Here is a 14,610-nt window from a genome sequence, read left to right as displayed (position 1 = left end):
GACATAGTGATCTACAATGCTGACGTGGCACCCTAATGATTGATGATGTTGCTGATAACATAACAAATGGATTAAATTAATTTTTTGTAAAGTTCAATGATCAAATTGATTTTTTTTAAATCATTGCCTATTTGATTTTTAGAAAAATAAAATATTCTAAATTTAAAATGTAAAAATATTCAAAAAATATATATAAAATACCAAAACAAAAATTAAATTATTAAAATATTAAATTTTATTTATTATTATTTAATTCAAATTTAACTTGATTTATTTATATAAAACAGTCCATCTGCACAAATTTTATTTTTTTTATAAACCTAACCTTTTTATCTCTAGTTTTTTATAACATTGAATTAAATAAACATAATAACTGGATGAATTATCATGAAATTATATAATTAAAAAATATTAAAAAATAGTTATACAATTAAGAATAACATTTAGTAAATATACCTAATAAGAAAAAGTAAACTTCTAAACACGATCTCAAAAAAATTAATAGAAAATTACCCTACCCTATCAATTCTATTTAAAACAACTCTATTAAAGTCAACGTGCATATAAACTCCACGTGTTTGAGGTTTTTCTATCATCCCTAATATTTATTTTTTAAGGTATAGAAAATTTGTCTCTACAAAATAAAAAATAAAATAAAGTTCTCATTAAAATTGACATGTACAACCATAATAGTATAATTATATTACTAAACAAAATAAAACTCACATTAGAACCCGCCTCTAAATTTAATAATTATTTAACATTAATTTTTAATCACCCTAGTTAATTTTTTTTAATTTTTAGTAATTTAATTTTTATTTTAGTATTTTTATGTTTTTTGTATATTTGTATAGTTTAAATTTTAAATTTAAAATATTTAAAAAATGAAATAAATCTAAACTTAAAAAACACGAACTCAATAAAAAATAATTTAGCTCATATGTCACGACATTTAGGGGTGTGCAAAACTATCCGACCCGGTTGACGATCCGCCGACCCGAACCTAAAAAAAATTATCCGACCGTGTCGGGTACCTGGCCCGACATTTCCCGGGTCGGGCCTGGGTCACAAAATCTAGTTTTTCGGGTACCCGATTAGTTTTATTTATATATATATATAATAATAATATAATGAATTGTTTATATAGATTATTAGATTTTGTATTTCAAACTTTTAAATTTTATGTTCGGATATACATATGTAATTCGAAGTTTCGAACATTTAAATTTGTGTATATTTTTTTAAAATTAATAATTTGAAAATGAAAAATAAAGAAAAACGGTATCGAGTACCCAATTATCGGGTACCGGTAACATCGGGTCGGGACACGGACGAGAAATCACCGACCCGGAAAGTTCCGGGTACCCAAAAATCGGGTACCGGATTTGCACACCCTAACGTCATTATCCATGTAACAACCACTATAAACTGTCATGTCAGCACTATGAAGTGTTACGTCTGTACCATAACAATCAACGAAGGAAAACGTTAGTCAAAGGGACATATTAGATTTTTCTAAATTTGAGGATGGCATTAAGAATAAAAATAATTCGAAATTCACATTAATTTTTTAAAAATAAGTACAAAGATTTCATCTACCCCTTTACCTAAATTTTATAAAAGGAATGTTATCCAAAAACAAGTTATACAAATGATTTTACTTCACCATTAGCCCCATGCTTATGGGTCATCGCATTAAAATTTTATTCAAAGTTAGCTAACAATTAATTAGTTGATACATCATACATATCAAAATAAATCCTTTCGAATTTGAATTTCAACAGTTATAAGATTGCTTGTCTATTATATGTGTAACTTTTTAATTATTATAATTAAATATTATGAAAGGAATATTTAATTATATCTAAGAAAGTCAACTTAAGAAGCACGAGGACGGAAAAAGAATCCGTTTCAAGTACATGATACGTTTTTTTATGAGTACGGGGACAGCTGGGTTACGTATGAAGACATGTCAGGTGGTAGAGTATGATTATCGAATTCGAAGACGGTCAATCTTATCTGACGTTTCGAAGATGTCCCAGTGGTAATTTTGGCGAGTTGGGATGGTGTTCGACGGTGGGTTTGCTGAGACGAAGAGGGAAGGGAGTGGGGTGTTTGATAAAAGAGAGAGGATTTATAGGATGACGGTGGTTTTGAACGTTGTGAGTTTGGCAGCTTTGCTTCATGGGGACGGCGGGCCAAAGCGGTGTCGTTTTGTTTACACCATTGCAGCGACACCCTTCTGCCCTGGTTTCTTATACTTCGCTTTCAAAATGGCTCTCTTAAAACATATCAGGCTCTCACAAGCTCTCCATTAAAGTATCTCCGACCCTGTCTCTGGAAAAACTTACACAACCTTTCACCGGAATTGCCTCCAATCGGTTCTGTCGAATATGGAAAAAGGAAAGGAAGAAGAAGGCCCGCGGGTAGGAAGAAAGGGTAGAATAGAATTTAAAGAATATTTGGTATATTGTCAGTTAATCACTGAGCTTTCTAGGCTTCGAATATGGAAATAATTTTACAATTTTCGAATTAGCCACTAAAATTAATTTAGGGATTTGGAAAAAGTATCAAATGTTAGGATTTTAATTAGGGTTAGATTAGAGTGTTACACAAATTTTCTATGTATTCTTGACTTTATTTATGATTTCTTACATCTATTTATAATTTTAAATTTTTATATGGCATGCGTGAACCAACTTACCTCAATAATTAAACGAATCATCATTGTTCCTATAAGCAGGGTGATTGAGCGTTCATTGTCAAATGGTTGAGAATATTTAGAATAAATACTACTTTGTAATCACCTTAACTTAATCAAAAAATATTTATATGGCATACCATTGCCATCCCGTACACTGTAATTTTAGAAATTTGTCGTTTTTCGTCTTCATCCCCGTACCCGTATCAGTGCAACATTAGAAGTCACTATACCCTTTTTAAAAAAATACACCTGATTTAATCATAAAATTTTAATAATTTAAACCAGTGTAATAGTAAACTAAAAATAATTTCAGTAAATATAACCAAGTTTAAAAATATTTGAATTGATAATGATATTAAAATAGTTTAGGGAGGATTATTTGTTGAGAAAAAGAATAGGATTGATTTTTTTAATTAAATTATCCATTTAATTTAATTTTTAAATATAGTGTTGATCATTTAAAATGTACCAGTGTCAGGCATTCATCGATTAAAAGATTTTTTTAATCATTTGTAACATATCAACCTTAAAAAACAATGGAATGAAATTATGAAACATTAGTAGTTTATTTTGATAAAAATAGTAAACACCTAAAAAGTATAATTTAAATATATATTTTTAATCAGATAAATAAAAAAAATAAACATAATATTATAATAATATTAATTATCTTTGAAATTTTTAAACTATTATTTTTTTTATTAAGTTAAGGTAATTATAAAATAGTATATGTTCTAAATACTCTCAGTCACTCATATCGTAGTCGTTTAAACCTGTGACATTTAAGAAAATAATCATCTTTTAATCATTATTGTAATTACAAATTAAATTAAAAATTAAGGTAGTTTTCTTTTAATTTTTTTCAAATTAAATCACAAATCTAAATATAGATAGATATAAATACACCTCTAAGGATGCTATATAAAGCATAAAAATATAGATAAATGCCTATATTTAAGCTTTTGCTATTTATGTTATCTATTTTATACAAACAAACAAAAAAATTGAGCGCGGGATTCGGGTTTGAAGTACACGTGGCAGGAACAGATAGGTTGTATTTTTGACAATATCGTCACGAAGTGGGCAAATCCCATCTATAAAAAAAGGCGTAAATCTCCCAACCCTAGCCACTTTAGTTTTCCTCGATCGGCAGACAATTCCATTCTCAACGCTTCAAAGCTTTTTTCCAATTAGGTTTTCAAGGTAATCGGTTTTTTTTCATTAGTTATGGATTTTATTTTTTATATTTTAATCAAGAGAATCTTGTTTTTTCATCGTATTATCTTCAATATTATACCTGAAAAGAGGCTTGCTAATTTATTGGGAATTTTCAATCATAGTTGCTTTAAGTTCTGTTCCATCTTTCGATAGTTTAATGGCTTCTATGAATTTTGGATTTATCACTTTTAATTAATCGAATCTTGTTTGTTAATCGTATTATCTTGAATATGTTAGCCTGAATTGAGGATATGGTGAAATGATTGGCGGATCTCTTGACGAATTTAAAGTCTTAATTTCTTTAATATTACTGATTCGATTTTGTATATTTTTGATAAAGCAAAACTTGTTTGTTAGTCCTATCATCTTGAATGTGTTGCCTGAAACGAGGATAGTTAAAATTATTGATAGATCTCTTAATGAATCAACTTTGTTTGTCTAGATTCAGTTGTAAACATGTAAAATTTTCAAATTTGTGGACTATGTGTTCTTGGAAATTTAAATTGACTTCATTTAGCTGGTTAGGTTTGTTTAGAGTTTTGATATGTAGTATTCCTATCTCTGTTTAAGAATTTTAAATTTCTTGTTTTCCTTATTAAATAGGGGGCTTTTTGATTGTCTTGCGGAATTCCTTTTCTTAATTCTAAATTCCCTAATATAATGGATGGTTTATAATTCACGTTCTTAGATTCTTATTTATGGTTTGTTTCTGTTTGATTTTACCTAATATTGTGAACTGTTGAGATACTAATTTCTTTTGATCCTTTGATTTAATAGATGCAAATCTTTGTTAAAACCCTCACTGGCAAGACCATCACCCTTGAGGTGGAGAGTTCGGACACCATTGACAATGTGAAGGCAAAGATCCAAGACAAGGAAGGAATACCACCAGACCAACAGAGGCTTATTTTTGCTGGCAAGCAACTTGAAGATGGCCGCTCACTGGCTGACTACAACATCCAGAAAGAGTCCACGCTCCACCTGGTGCTTAGACTTCGAGGTGGTATGCAAAATCTTTGTCAAGACTCTGACTGGAAAGACGATCACCTTGGAGGTTGAAAGCTCTGACACTATTGATAATGTCAAGGCTAAGATCCAAGACAAAGAAGGAATCCCTCCAGACCAACAGAGGCTTATCTTTGCTGGAAAGCAGCTTGAAGATGGTCGGACACTGGCTGACTATAACATCCAGAAGGAGTCCACCCTCCACTTAGTGCTTCGTCTTCGTGGTGGCATGCAAATCTTTGTCAAGACTCTCACCGGAAAGACAATTACCTTGGAGGTCGAGAGTTCGGATACCATTGATAATGTGAAAGCCAAAATTCAGGACAAAGAAGGAATCTCATCAGACCAACAAAGATTGATTTTTGCAGGAAAACAGCTTGAAGATGGAAGAACTCTTGCCGATTATAACATCCAAAAGGAGTCTACTCTCCATCTGGTTCTCCGCCTTCGTGGTGGTATGCAGATCTTTGTGAAGACTCTTACTGGAAAGACCATCACTTTGGAAGTTGAAAGCTCAGACACAATTGACAACGTGAAGGCAAAGATCCAAGATAAGGAGGGTATCCCCCCAGACCAGCAAAGACTCATTTTTGCTGGCAAGCAACTTGAAGATGGAAGGACGTTGGCTGACTATAATATCCAAAAGGAGTCGACTCTTCACTTGGTGTTGCGCCTGCGTGGTGGTATGCAGATCTTTGTAAAGACTCTTACCGGGAAAACCATCACTTTGGAGGTCGAAAGTTCAGACACGATTGACAACGTGAAGGCAAAGATCCAAGACAAGGAGGGTATTCCCCCAGACCAGCAAAGGCTCATCTTTGCCGGCAAGCAGCTTGAAGATGGGAGGACATTGGCAGACTATAATATCCAAAAGGAGTCAACCCTTCACTTGGTGTTACGCTTGCGTGGTGGGATGCAGATCTTTGTGAAGACCTTAACCGGGAAGACAATAACATTGGAGGTTGAAAGTTCAGACACCATAGACAATGTTAAGGAAAAGATTCAAGACAAGGAAGGAATCCCACCAGATCAGCAGAGGTTGATTTTTGCTGGAAAGCAGCTGGAGGATGGGAGAACTCTTGCAGATTACAACATACAGAAGGAGTCCACTCTGCATCTTGTCCTTCGCCTTCGCGGTGGTTTCTAAGTAAGGATGGTCTGTGTTTGTAGGTGGCCTTTTCGGCCTTTAAATGATGTCTAAGCTTGTTTGAACTATAGCTATATGTTTGGTTTTCAGATTTGAATGGGTTGCTTGTGTGATGGCTGTTTCAGCTTTAAATCTGGTTGGCCATAATGGCCTACTTCTATTAGACCTATAATAACGAATTTGCTTTGGCTTTTAGTAATTTTGCGTTTTGTTGTGGATGTTTCTGGACGATCTCTGCATTTGGAATTTTCAGCTGTCATTTTCTTTATGCACAAGACTTCCTCGTGAAATGAATCTTAACTTATAGAATTCGTTGAATTCAGTGTGTGCTAAGCCTCTTCATCCTGTAAAAACTTGCACATTCCATTTGTTTTTAACAACTTTTACTAGTAAAAGCGTAACAATGCAATAATGTCATGTAGTTATTTTTATTTTGATAAATGAACGCGTTCATCCATAAATTATCTGATCGAGGTAATTGTTTTCTTTCTCATGGTTTGACATTACAAATTTAAATTTTAAATTATATATTATAAATTGAAAGTGACATAAATTGAAATGTTGATGTCTAACAAACCATGTTTTGAAATATAAATTATATATTTAAATGAATAATATTCAATTTAAAATGAAAAGATGATTCTAGTTAAATTTAAGTTATTAACAAAAGTCATCCATGTTACGATGCATGTTTACCAAATTGGATTAAGGAGCCTGGATCTTGCTCGCCCCTGTTTACCACATTGGTGAAGGAGGTTGCTGCTTTAGTTGTGGAGCAGCTTAGCTATATCTAGAATTGGTTAAAGATGGCGGATTGATGTATTGCGCTTTCGGTGTAATTTTGTAATGGGTTCATTGGTTTTTTAGGTCTGGTTTTTGATTGGTAAAAAAATTTTGAGGCATTCTTTTCTTCCTTTCAATGTCCGTCGAGATACATCCATAACTCAGCCACTGGATTGGTAACACCAACTCTGCCGGTCCCATCGGAGGAGATGTACAGACTGCTCGTAGGGATTCGAGTCTAAATATGCTGCACTTCAACGGACGTGTGATGAGTAAGCACCGAACCTCCCACAACCCCTGATTCTAGGCTGATCCTCGTGGTTGGACACCAGTTGTTGCTGAGAGATGATGTCAACTCTGAGGAAACCTCGCCATCGAAGAACTGGGATTTCTCGGCAGATGTTTGCACTTCGTACTGATCCATTGCACCGCTGCTGTTGAACATGTCGAGAAGGCCGATTGGTGCAAATGAAATGTTGTTGATAATATGCTGCACCATAGAAAAATGCATTCAATAAGCCACCATAGACGAGTTACGAGAAGTAGCCTAAAAGGAAGGGAAGAAACTAGCCTTGATCGGACAGAAGTGGAACAGTTCATGCTCGAGAACCTTGAGTGTTACTGGCAGCGAAGCACCTTTAGGTAACCTTACCACCTCTCCTGAAAGCCGAAAGGCATTTTTCAACATTATAGGTCGTACAGAAATCAAAATAGATACACGGCGCAAGGGAACCACTGCCAGGACAACTAGGCAGAAAGAGAAACTTCAGGCACTTACGTGCTAATATGGCTTCCATGGATCATTACTTGTTGCCTCATTCTCCTTCGCCACCGCCTCCGGAAGATTAGACATTTATTTAGCATTTTAGGACATTTGCATTTTGATTTGGACTTATGCACTTTATGACTTATTTTGAAACTTTATGTTACCTTAGGTTTGATACTTATTGTTGATACTTTATGGATTGATGTTTGAATTATTGATGTTGATATTATGCTTTTAAACTTGATTATTTTATGATAACATAATTTGACTTTTGATTATTTTATGTTGAATATTTGAGTTCCCTATTACACTAACATATTTTATATTTTGAAGTTTAATTTGATTTGCTATAACAAAAAGGGGAGAATATGTATACATGTAAATTTGCTAGCCATAAATTAGTTTTCTAAGGAGACTTATTTTTCACAAAATGAAAAATCTTTTAAAATTAATTTCACAAAAGTTTTGTTGTATCAAAAAGGGGAGATTATTGAACTAAATTTTGATTTTGATATAACATGATTATTATAATATTTTAAATTGTTAAAATTTGTTATTTCACAATATTTATAAATAATTTGTCATAAACAATTTTAAAGTATTTTAAGTGTGAAAATAATTCCAAGTGTTTTTGAGTTAATCCGCTTTTTATAAACATTATTTTTTAAGCTCAAACACTTAATTTTGTCAAATCACTGTCAGTCTCGAGACCACTCAAGCAGTCTCGATACCAATATTCCAGAAGGGTTTTTGGTATCAATACCAAGGTCCAAGTCTTGAGACCGAATGGTAGGTATCGATACAGATTCATGCAATATTGATACTAAAGGCTTAACAGCTATAAATTTGACAGTTGGAAGGCTCAGTCTCGCTATCAAATGTCCATGTAAGCATTAATGCTCAAAATTAATGAATCTAACGGATCTATTCAATCCTCATGACTCCAAACACTAGATTGATGTTAGAAGACATAAAATAGACCAAGATTCAAATGGAGAGCAACAAGAAAGTTAATTGCAAGATCATTTTAACATCAAAAAAGTTTTTAGTGCTAAATTGTCAAATTCTTTGTAAATACACTTGTGAGCTTTTTGCTTATTCTTGCTCAAGTGTAATTTGGGTGTGTGTTTAATTAGTTGCAAACTCATTTGCGTTTGTGAAGTTTTCTTTTGTTTGCTAAGTTTGTAATTTCTCTTTGGGAAAGTTTGTAAACAAGGTTTTGAGGTATAAACGTTGTGTGTCTTTGTAAGGTTACACCTTATCCTTAAAGGTTTGCAAATCTAGTGGAGTTGAGAAATCCTTAGTGTGGATAGGTAAGATAGTGGATGTAGATTTAATTTAGAAGTCGAACCACTCTAAATCGTTATGCAAAATTTTTATTTTTCGATTGCTTCCACCAAAATTTTAAAAAGGTCAATTTACCCTCTCTTGGCATTTTTCGATTGTTCATTAGAGCTAACATAATTGTTTATATTTCTCTTTTCATTCTAACTTTTTTTTTCTTCTAGATTTTGATTTTACTTGGTTGTTGCGTGGGCTCAAGTTTAGAGTCAAATTTGATTGTATTTTGATTTTGGTATTACTTATTGGTTAAAGGAACATATAACTTTTAGAAAGTTGTGAGATTGTTGAATTTATGCTAAAGTATATCTTTGGTTTTTTATGAATTTAAAGTTATTATAAGTGATAATATTTATTTTAAAGACTTTCAAAAATTTAACAATGAACGCTTAAATATCATGTATAATCATTAGTGTTTGAATTCGGGACCTATAAGATAACAACAATCTCTTTAACCACTAAGACCACTTAATTCATATTAATCTATAATTGTTTAGTGAGAATGATGACAATTATGATTATGATTATAGGTGAAGGGTTATGGGAGTTTAGTTCGATGGTGGCTCGAGTGGTTGAGAGCTAATGGTTGTTTGTGTGATTGTAAAAAAAAAAAATTACAATGACTTAATGATTTAAACGGAGGTGACGGTGATGATGGAAGAATATTCTTAATGCCACTATTGTCAAAAAAGTCGCAAAGACATAATGAAATGGTAAAGAGGCGACAGTTTTAAATTTAGTTCAAAAGAGGGTTGGTGACCTGTGTGGTCAGTAAATTTATATTCAATGACGAAAAAAATTCATCCACGTCATTACATTGTATGAGTTTAACAATTTGAACTTACATTAAACCAAATTAAAAATTTAATACTAAAACAATATCAACTTTTGGTTTATTGTAACTAACTTAAAGTTCATGACGTATAACATAGTTTACCCAAACTTTTAACTCTACTGCCAATATAAGGTTCATTTATTAATTCAACAAACCCCGTACCAAAATAAAATGAAAACAAAAACCTCATTGTCATAGTGGACTTTCTTTGTAATTGATTTAACAAAACCCTCGGGGTCGGTCAAAAAAAACAAAAGGTGAAATAGGGAACTTATGGTGTGAGGCACTTAAAAAACGGTTAAAAATGGCGTGATCGGTTAAAATTTAGACCGGTTATGTTATATCATTTAACTGAAAATATTATCAAGCACAATAACATATTAGGTAGTGCTTAGATAATGTAATAGGTTGCGCTTATATAATAAAATATGTATTTAACCGAAAATATTATCAAGTACAATAACAAATTAGGTAGCGCTTATATAATGTAATAAGTAGCGCTTATATTGACCTATTTTCTCATAAAAACGGTAAATTTAAACCAATTACATTATAAATTGACCTATTACATTATAAATATCGGTTTCGATGTTTTCAGGATCGATACAATTTTAAATGTATCGACACTTTATGCGTGCAACTCGTTTGTGCTTTATTTTGGAAAAAAGTATCGACACATATTTAAAGAGTGTCGATACATAATGTAGACCTATTTTCTAATTAGCTGGTATATTTTAACCGGTTACATTGTAAATTTACCTGTAATATAATAATTATCGATTTCAATGTTTCGAGGATCGATACTTTTTAAAAATGTATCGACACTTTATGCGTACACCTCGTTTGCCATTCATTTTGAAAAAATGTATCGACACAAATTAAACAAAGTGTCGATACTTTATGTTGACCTATTCTCTCATGAACCCGGTATATTTCTACCGGTTACATTGGAAATTTACCTATTACATTATATTTATCGACACAAAATCTAATAGTGTCGATACTTTATGTTAACCTGTTTTATAATTAAACGGTATATGTTTACTGGTTACATTGTCAATTTACCTATTACATTATATCATTTGTCATTAAAATAGTCTAATTTTACCACCTACATTGTAATTTTACATATTACTTTAAAGTTATTGAATTCTGTAGTTATTGTACATACCTGAATATGTCCTGCAAATTTAATGTTGTACCCACCCTTCAACTACCACCACTACCAATACCACATCCTATTGAAAGCACCACTGAAACATGTTGTTCAATGAACCTTTACTTACATACATCTCCATCAACTCCTGTTGGGACCACTGAAATTGCACAACAAAATTTTTGCATGGATCATACTGATGCAGACAATGTTAAGCCAACCGAGGAATACAATAAAGTACATAATGTTGATGAATCTGACATATTGGTTGGTAAGCTCTTCTCTTCACGTGATCAAGCTTGGTACTTTTACAAGGAATTCGCACGGGAACATGGGTTTAGTGAATGTCGGGGAACAACACGGCTTGACATGGAAGAAAATGTGAAGACACAAGAATTTTGTTGTTCCAAAGAAGGGTTTCGAGTATCAAAAGTAAATACCATTGATTGTCAACGTGCTCATACGCCAATCACAAGAACATGATACAAGGCTAGAATCGTAGTTACAACAATAAATACAAACGATCAGTGGGTTATAAGTAAGTCTTATCAGAAACATAATCATGCATTGTGCACACCTGCTATGACAACATTTATGCGTTCTAATTGAGTTGTAAGTAAGGCTGATATCGATGAGGCAACAACATTGAAAGAGGTCGGTGTTGGCACGTCACAAGTAATGAACTATTTAACGCAACTGGCAGGGGGCTATCATAATGTTGGATTTACACATAAAGACCTCTACAATGCACTTCAAAGAGGCAAAGCAAAGGAAATCGTCGATGGGGATGTGAATGCGCTTATTGCTTACTTTGATTATAAGAAACATGATGATCCTGAGTTTTTTTGTGACATACTTGGTAGACGAATCAGGGGCGTTGCATAATCTTATTTGGTCGGATTCTACATCGAGATCAGATTACATATGCTTCGGTGATGTAATTGCGTTCGATACAATTACATAAGTGTCGATACTTTTATGTGAAGTGTCGATACTTTCGAGAGGATATTTACCTATTTCTCTTAAAGTGTCGATACTTGTTTACGCGTACTTATAAAGTACCGACACTTTCACATAACCGGTAGCGCTTTACCGGTTTTGTCATTTCGATACCGGTTTTATCATATTTTTACCTATTATATTGTTATGGATCGAAACATTTTCTTAAAGTATCGACACTTTTTAGGCGCTATAATTTCTTCTCTTTTAAAGTACGAAAATGTCGATACTTATATTAATTTACCGACACTTTCAATATATCCGGTATCTTTTTACCGGTTTTATCATTTCGAGACCTCTTTTGTCATATTATTACCGGATATATTACTATGGATCGATACATTTGTATAAAGTATCGACACTTTTCAGGCACTATAACTTCTTCTCTTTTAAATTACAAAAGTGTCGATACTTATATTAATTTATCGACACTTTCAATATATCTGGTAGCTTTTTACCGGTTTTATCATTTCGAGACCTGTTTTGTCATATTATTACCTGTTATATTGCTATGGATCGACACATTTTTATAAAGTATCGACACCTTTTAGGCGCTATAACTTCTTATCTTTTAGATTACAAAAGTGTCGACACTATATTAATTTATCGACACTTCAATATATCCGGTAGCGCTTTACCGTTTTATCATAATGACACCGATTTATCATATTTTTACCTGTTATATTGCTATGGATCGATACATTTTTAATTTGTATCGACACAAACCGACAAGCTAAGTTTGCCGGTTGCCAAATTTTTTAATATTTTCTTCATGATTTCCACCTACAACATTGTTATTACTCGATATTTCAGGTAGCGCTAAACTGAATTTATTAAATATATTATAATATATCCGATAACGCCGTATATTAGCCCGCCTTTCTTGAGACAATCCCATGAAATAGAAGTTGAAAAGGGTGCAATCTCATCCCTACATGCCCAAATCTCCAAATTTGGGACTATTTTCTCATCTTTATTGCATATAATAATACATTCAAAGTTGCTTTCTAGTTGTCAAAATTAGAACCAATGCTCCTTCCATGTCCATTTCTTAGGAGCTTTGAAAGTGAAATATGATGATGGGTCCCAATTTGTTTTTTTAATTATGAACTAAAACAATTGTTTAGTGCCTTAATTAGTTAAAATTAAATCACCTTGTTTTGGAAGTCTTTATTGGATTTTTTTTTAGATTTTTTTGCATTTATATTATTATTTTTTGAATTAAAAAAATTGTAGTGATTATTTTATACTAGTAATAGTTAAGAATTTTTATAAAAAAAAGTGGATTGGAGAATTCACATAATTTTTAGCCCATTTTTTTCTTTCTAATTTTAGAGTGGTAATATTTAAACAATTAAAATATTTTCTTTTAACACAAGAATGGAAATTCTTCTAAAATAAACCTAAACGAATAAACAAAGTACACACGATAGGCTTTTGAGGATAGATAAGTAATTCCATTTGCCAAAACATGTAGAATATACTTTTATGGACAAATCACAAATCTAAGGAGATTAAAAGAAAACTATTTTAGAGTTTGTGGTTTTCATTATATATACTATTATTTTTAATTTTTAAATTAAAAATGTAATCCATTTTACCCATATATTTATTAAATATAACTTTCAAGGTTTACCGAGTCTAGTATGAAAGTTAACTCATTGGTATTTTTAAAAAAGGCTTAAGTATATAAAAGACACCAAATTATAAAATAAAACGTTAAACACCAAACTGAAACAAAATAAACGTTAGACACTAAATTGAAAAAAAATGCATAAAATAGATACCTTTTGTATACTTAAGCATTTAAAAAACTATATAGTTTAAAATATAGAGAAAATCGCCTCAGTGACCAAAAATGCCTTATAATATACGATTTTAACCAACTTTTTCCGGATTTGCCAAAATGACCAACAAAATCGCAATGCGATCGCTAATTCGCAACGCGATCTCCATTATCGCAAATTCGCGTTGCATTTCGCGTTGCGATAGTTGGAAATCGCGTTGCGATGGTCTACAGTGTCGTTGCGATTTTCCCAATTCGCAATGCGAATAAGTAAATCGCAACGCGAATTGGGAAAATCGCAATGCGATACTGACTATCGCAATGCGATACTGACTATCGCAATGCGATACTGACTATCGCAATGCGATAATACAAAATCGCAACGAGTTACTGACTTTCGCAACGCGATTCTGACTTTCGCAACGCGATTTACATAGCGCCATTCGTATTAACGCGTATTTTTTTTTTCAAATTCCAAACACAAATTTTTTCTTAATAAATCGGAAACTGAACCGTCCACAGTAATCGCAACTCAGAACCTCAAACCCAAAATCACAACACTCAGTCCCATCTCCATCTCTCACTCTCTACGGCAAAATCCGTCCCCATCTCTGAAGATTTCCGTCCCCATCGCCGGCGAAATCCCTTACAACCATTCACAGTCAAAAATCCCTCACAATCATTCAGAAATGGAAAATCAACCTCCGAGGGTTAGTTTTTTTATTTTATTTTGAAATTTTTGCATTATTTTAGGTTTTCATATTGAGATTGATGATAAGTTTACTGTAATTTCAATAATAGATTAACCATTTCACTTAGATTTCTTATTAAATTCATTCGATTGCTGCCAATACTGCTAAACTGTTTAGC

The 14,610-nt window shown here is 32.4% G+C and overlaps 1 pseudogene; it reads left to right on the top strand.

Moving 5' to 3' along the window:
- The first annotated feature begins 3,762 nt into the window (after window positions 1-3,762).
- LOC120201054 lies at window positions 3,763-6,168 on the top strand (annotated as a pseudogene).
- The last annotated feature ends 8,442 nt before the right edge of the window (window positions 6,169-14,610 follow it).

The sequence above is a fragment of the Hibiscus syriacus genome, unplaced genomic scaffold, assembly GCF_006381635.1.
Source record: "Hibiscus syriacus cultivar Baekdansim isolate YM2019G1 unplaced genomic scaffold, ASM638163v2 tig00006753_pilon, whole genome shotgun sequence".
Taxonomy (NCBI): Eukaryota; Viridiplantae; Streptophyta; class Magnoliopsida; order Malvales; family Malvaceae; genus Hibiscus; species Hibiscus syriacus.
Note: the sequence above shows the minus strand (reverse complement) of the source record. Positions and strands in the feature narration are given on the sequence as shown.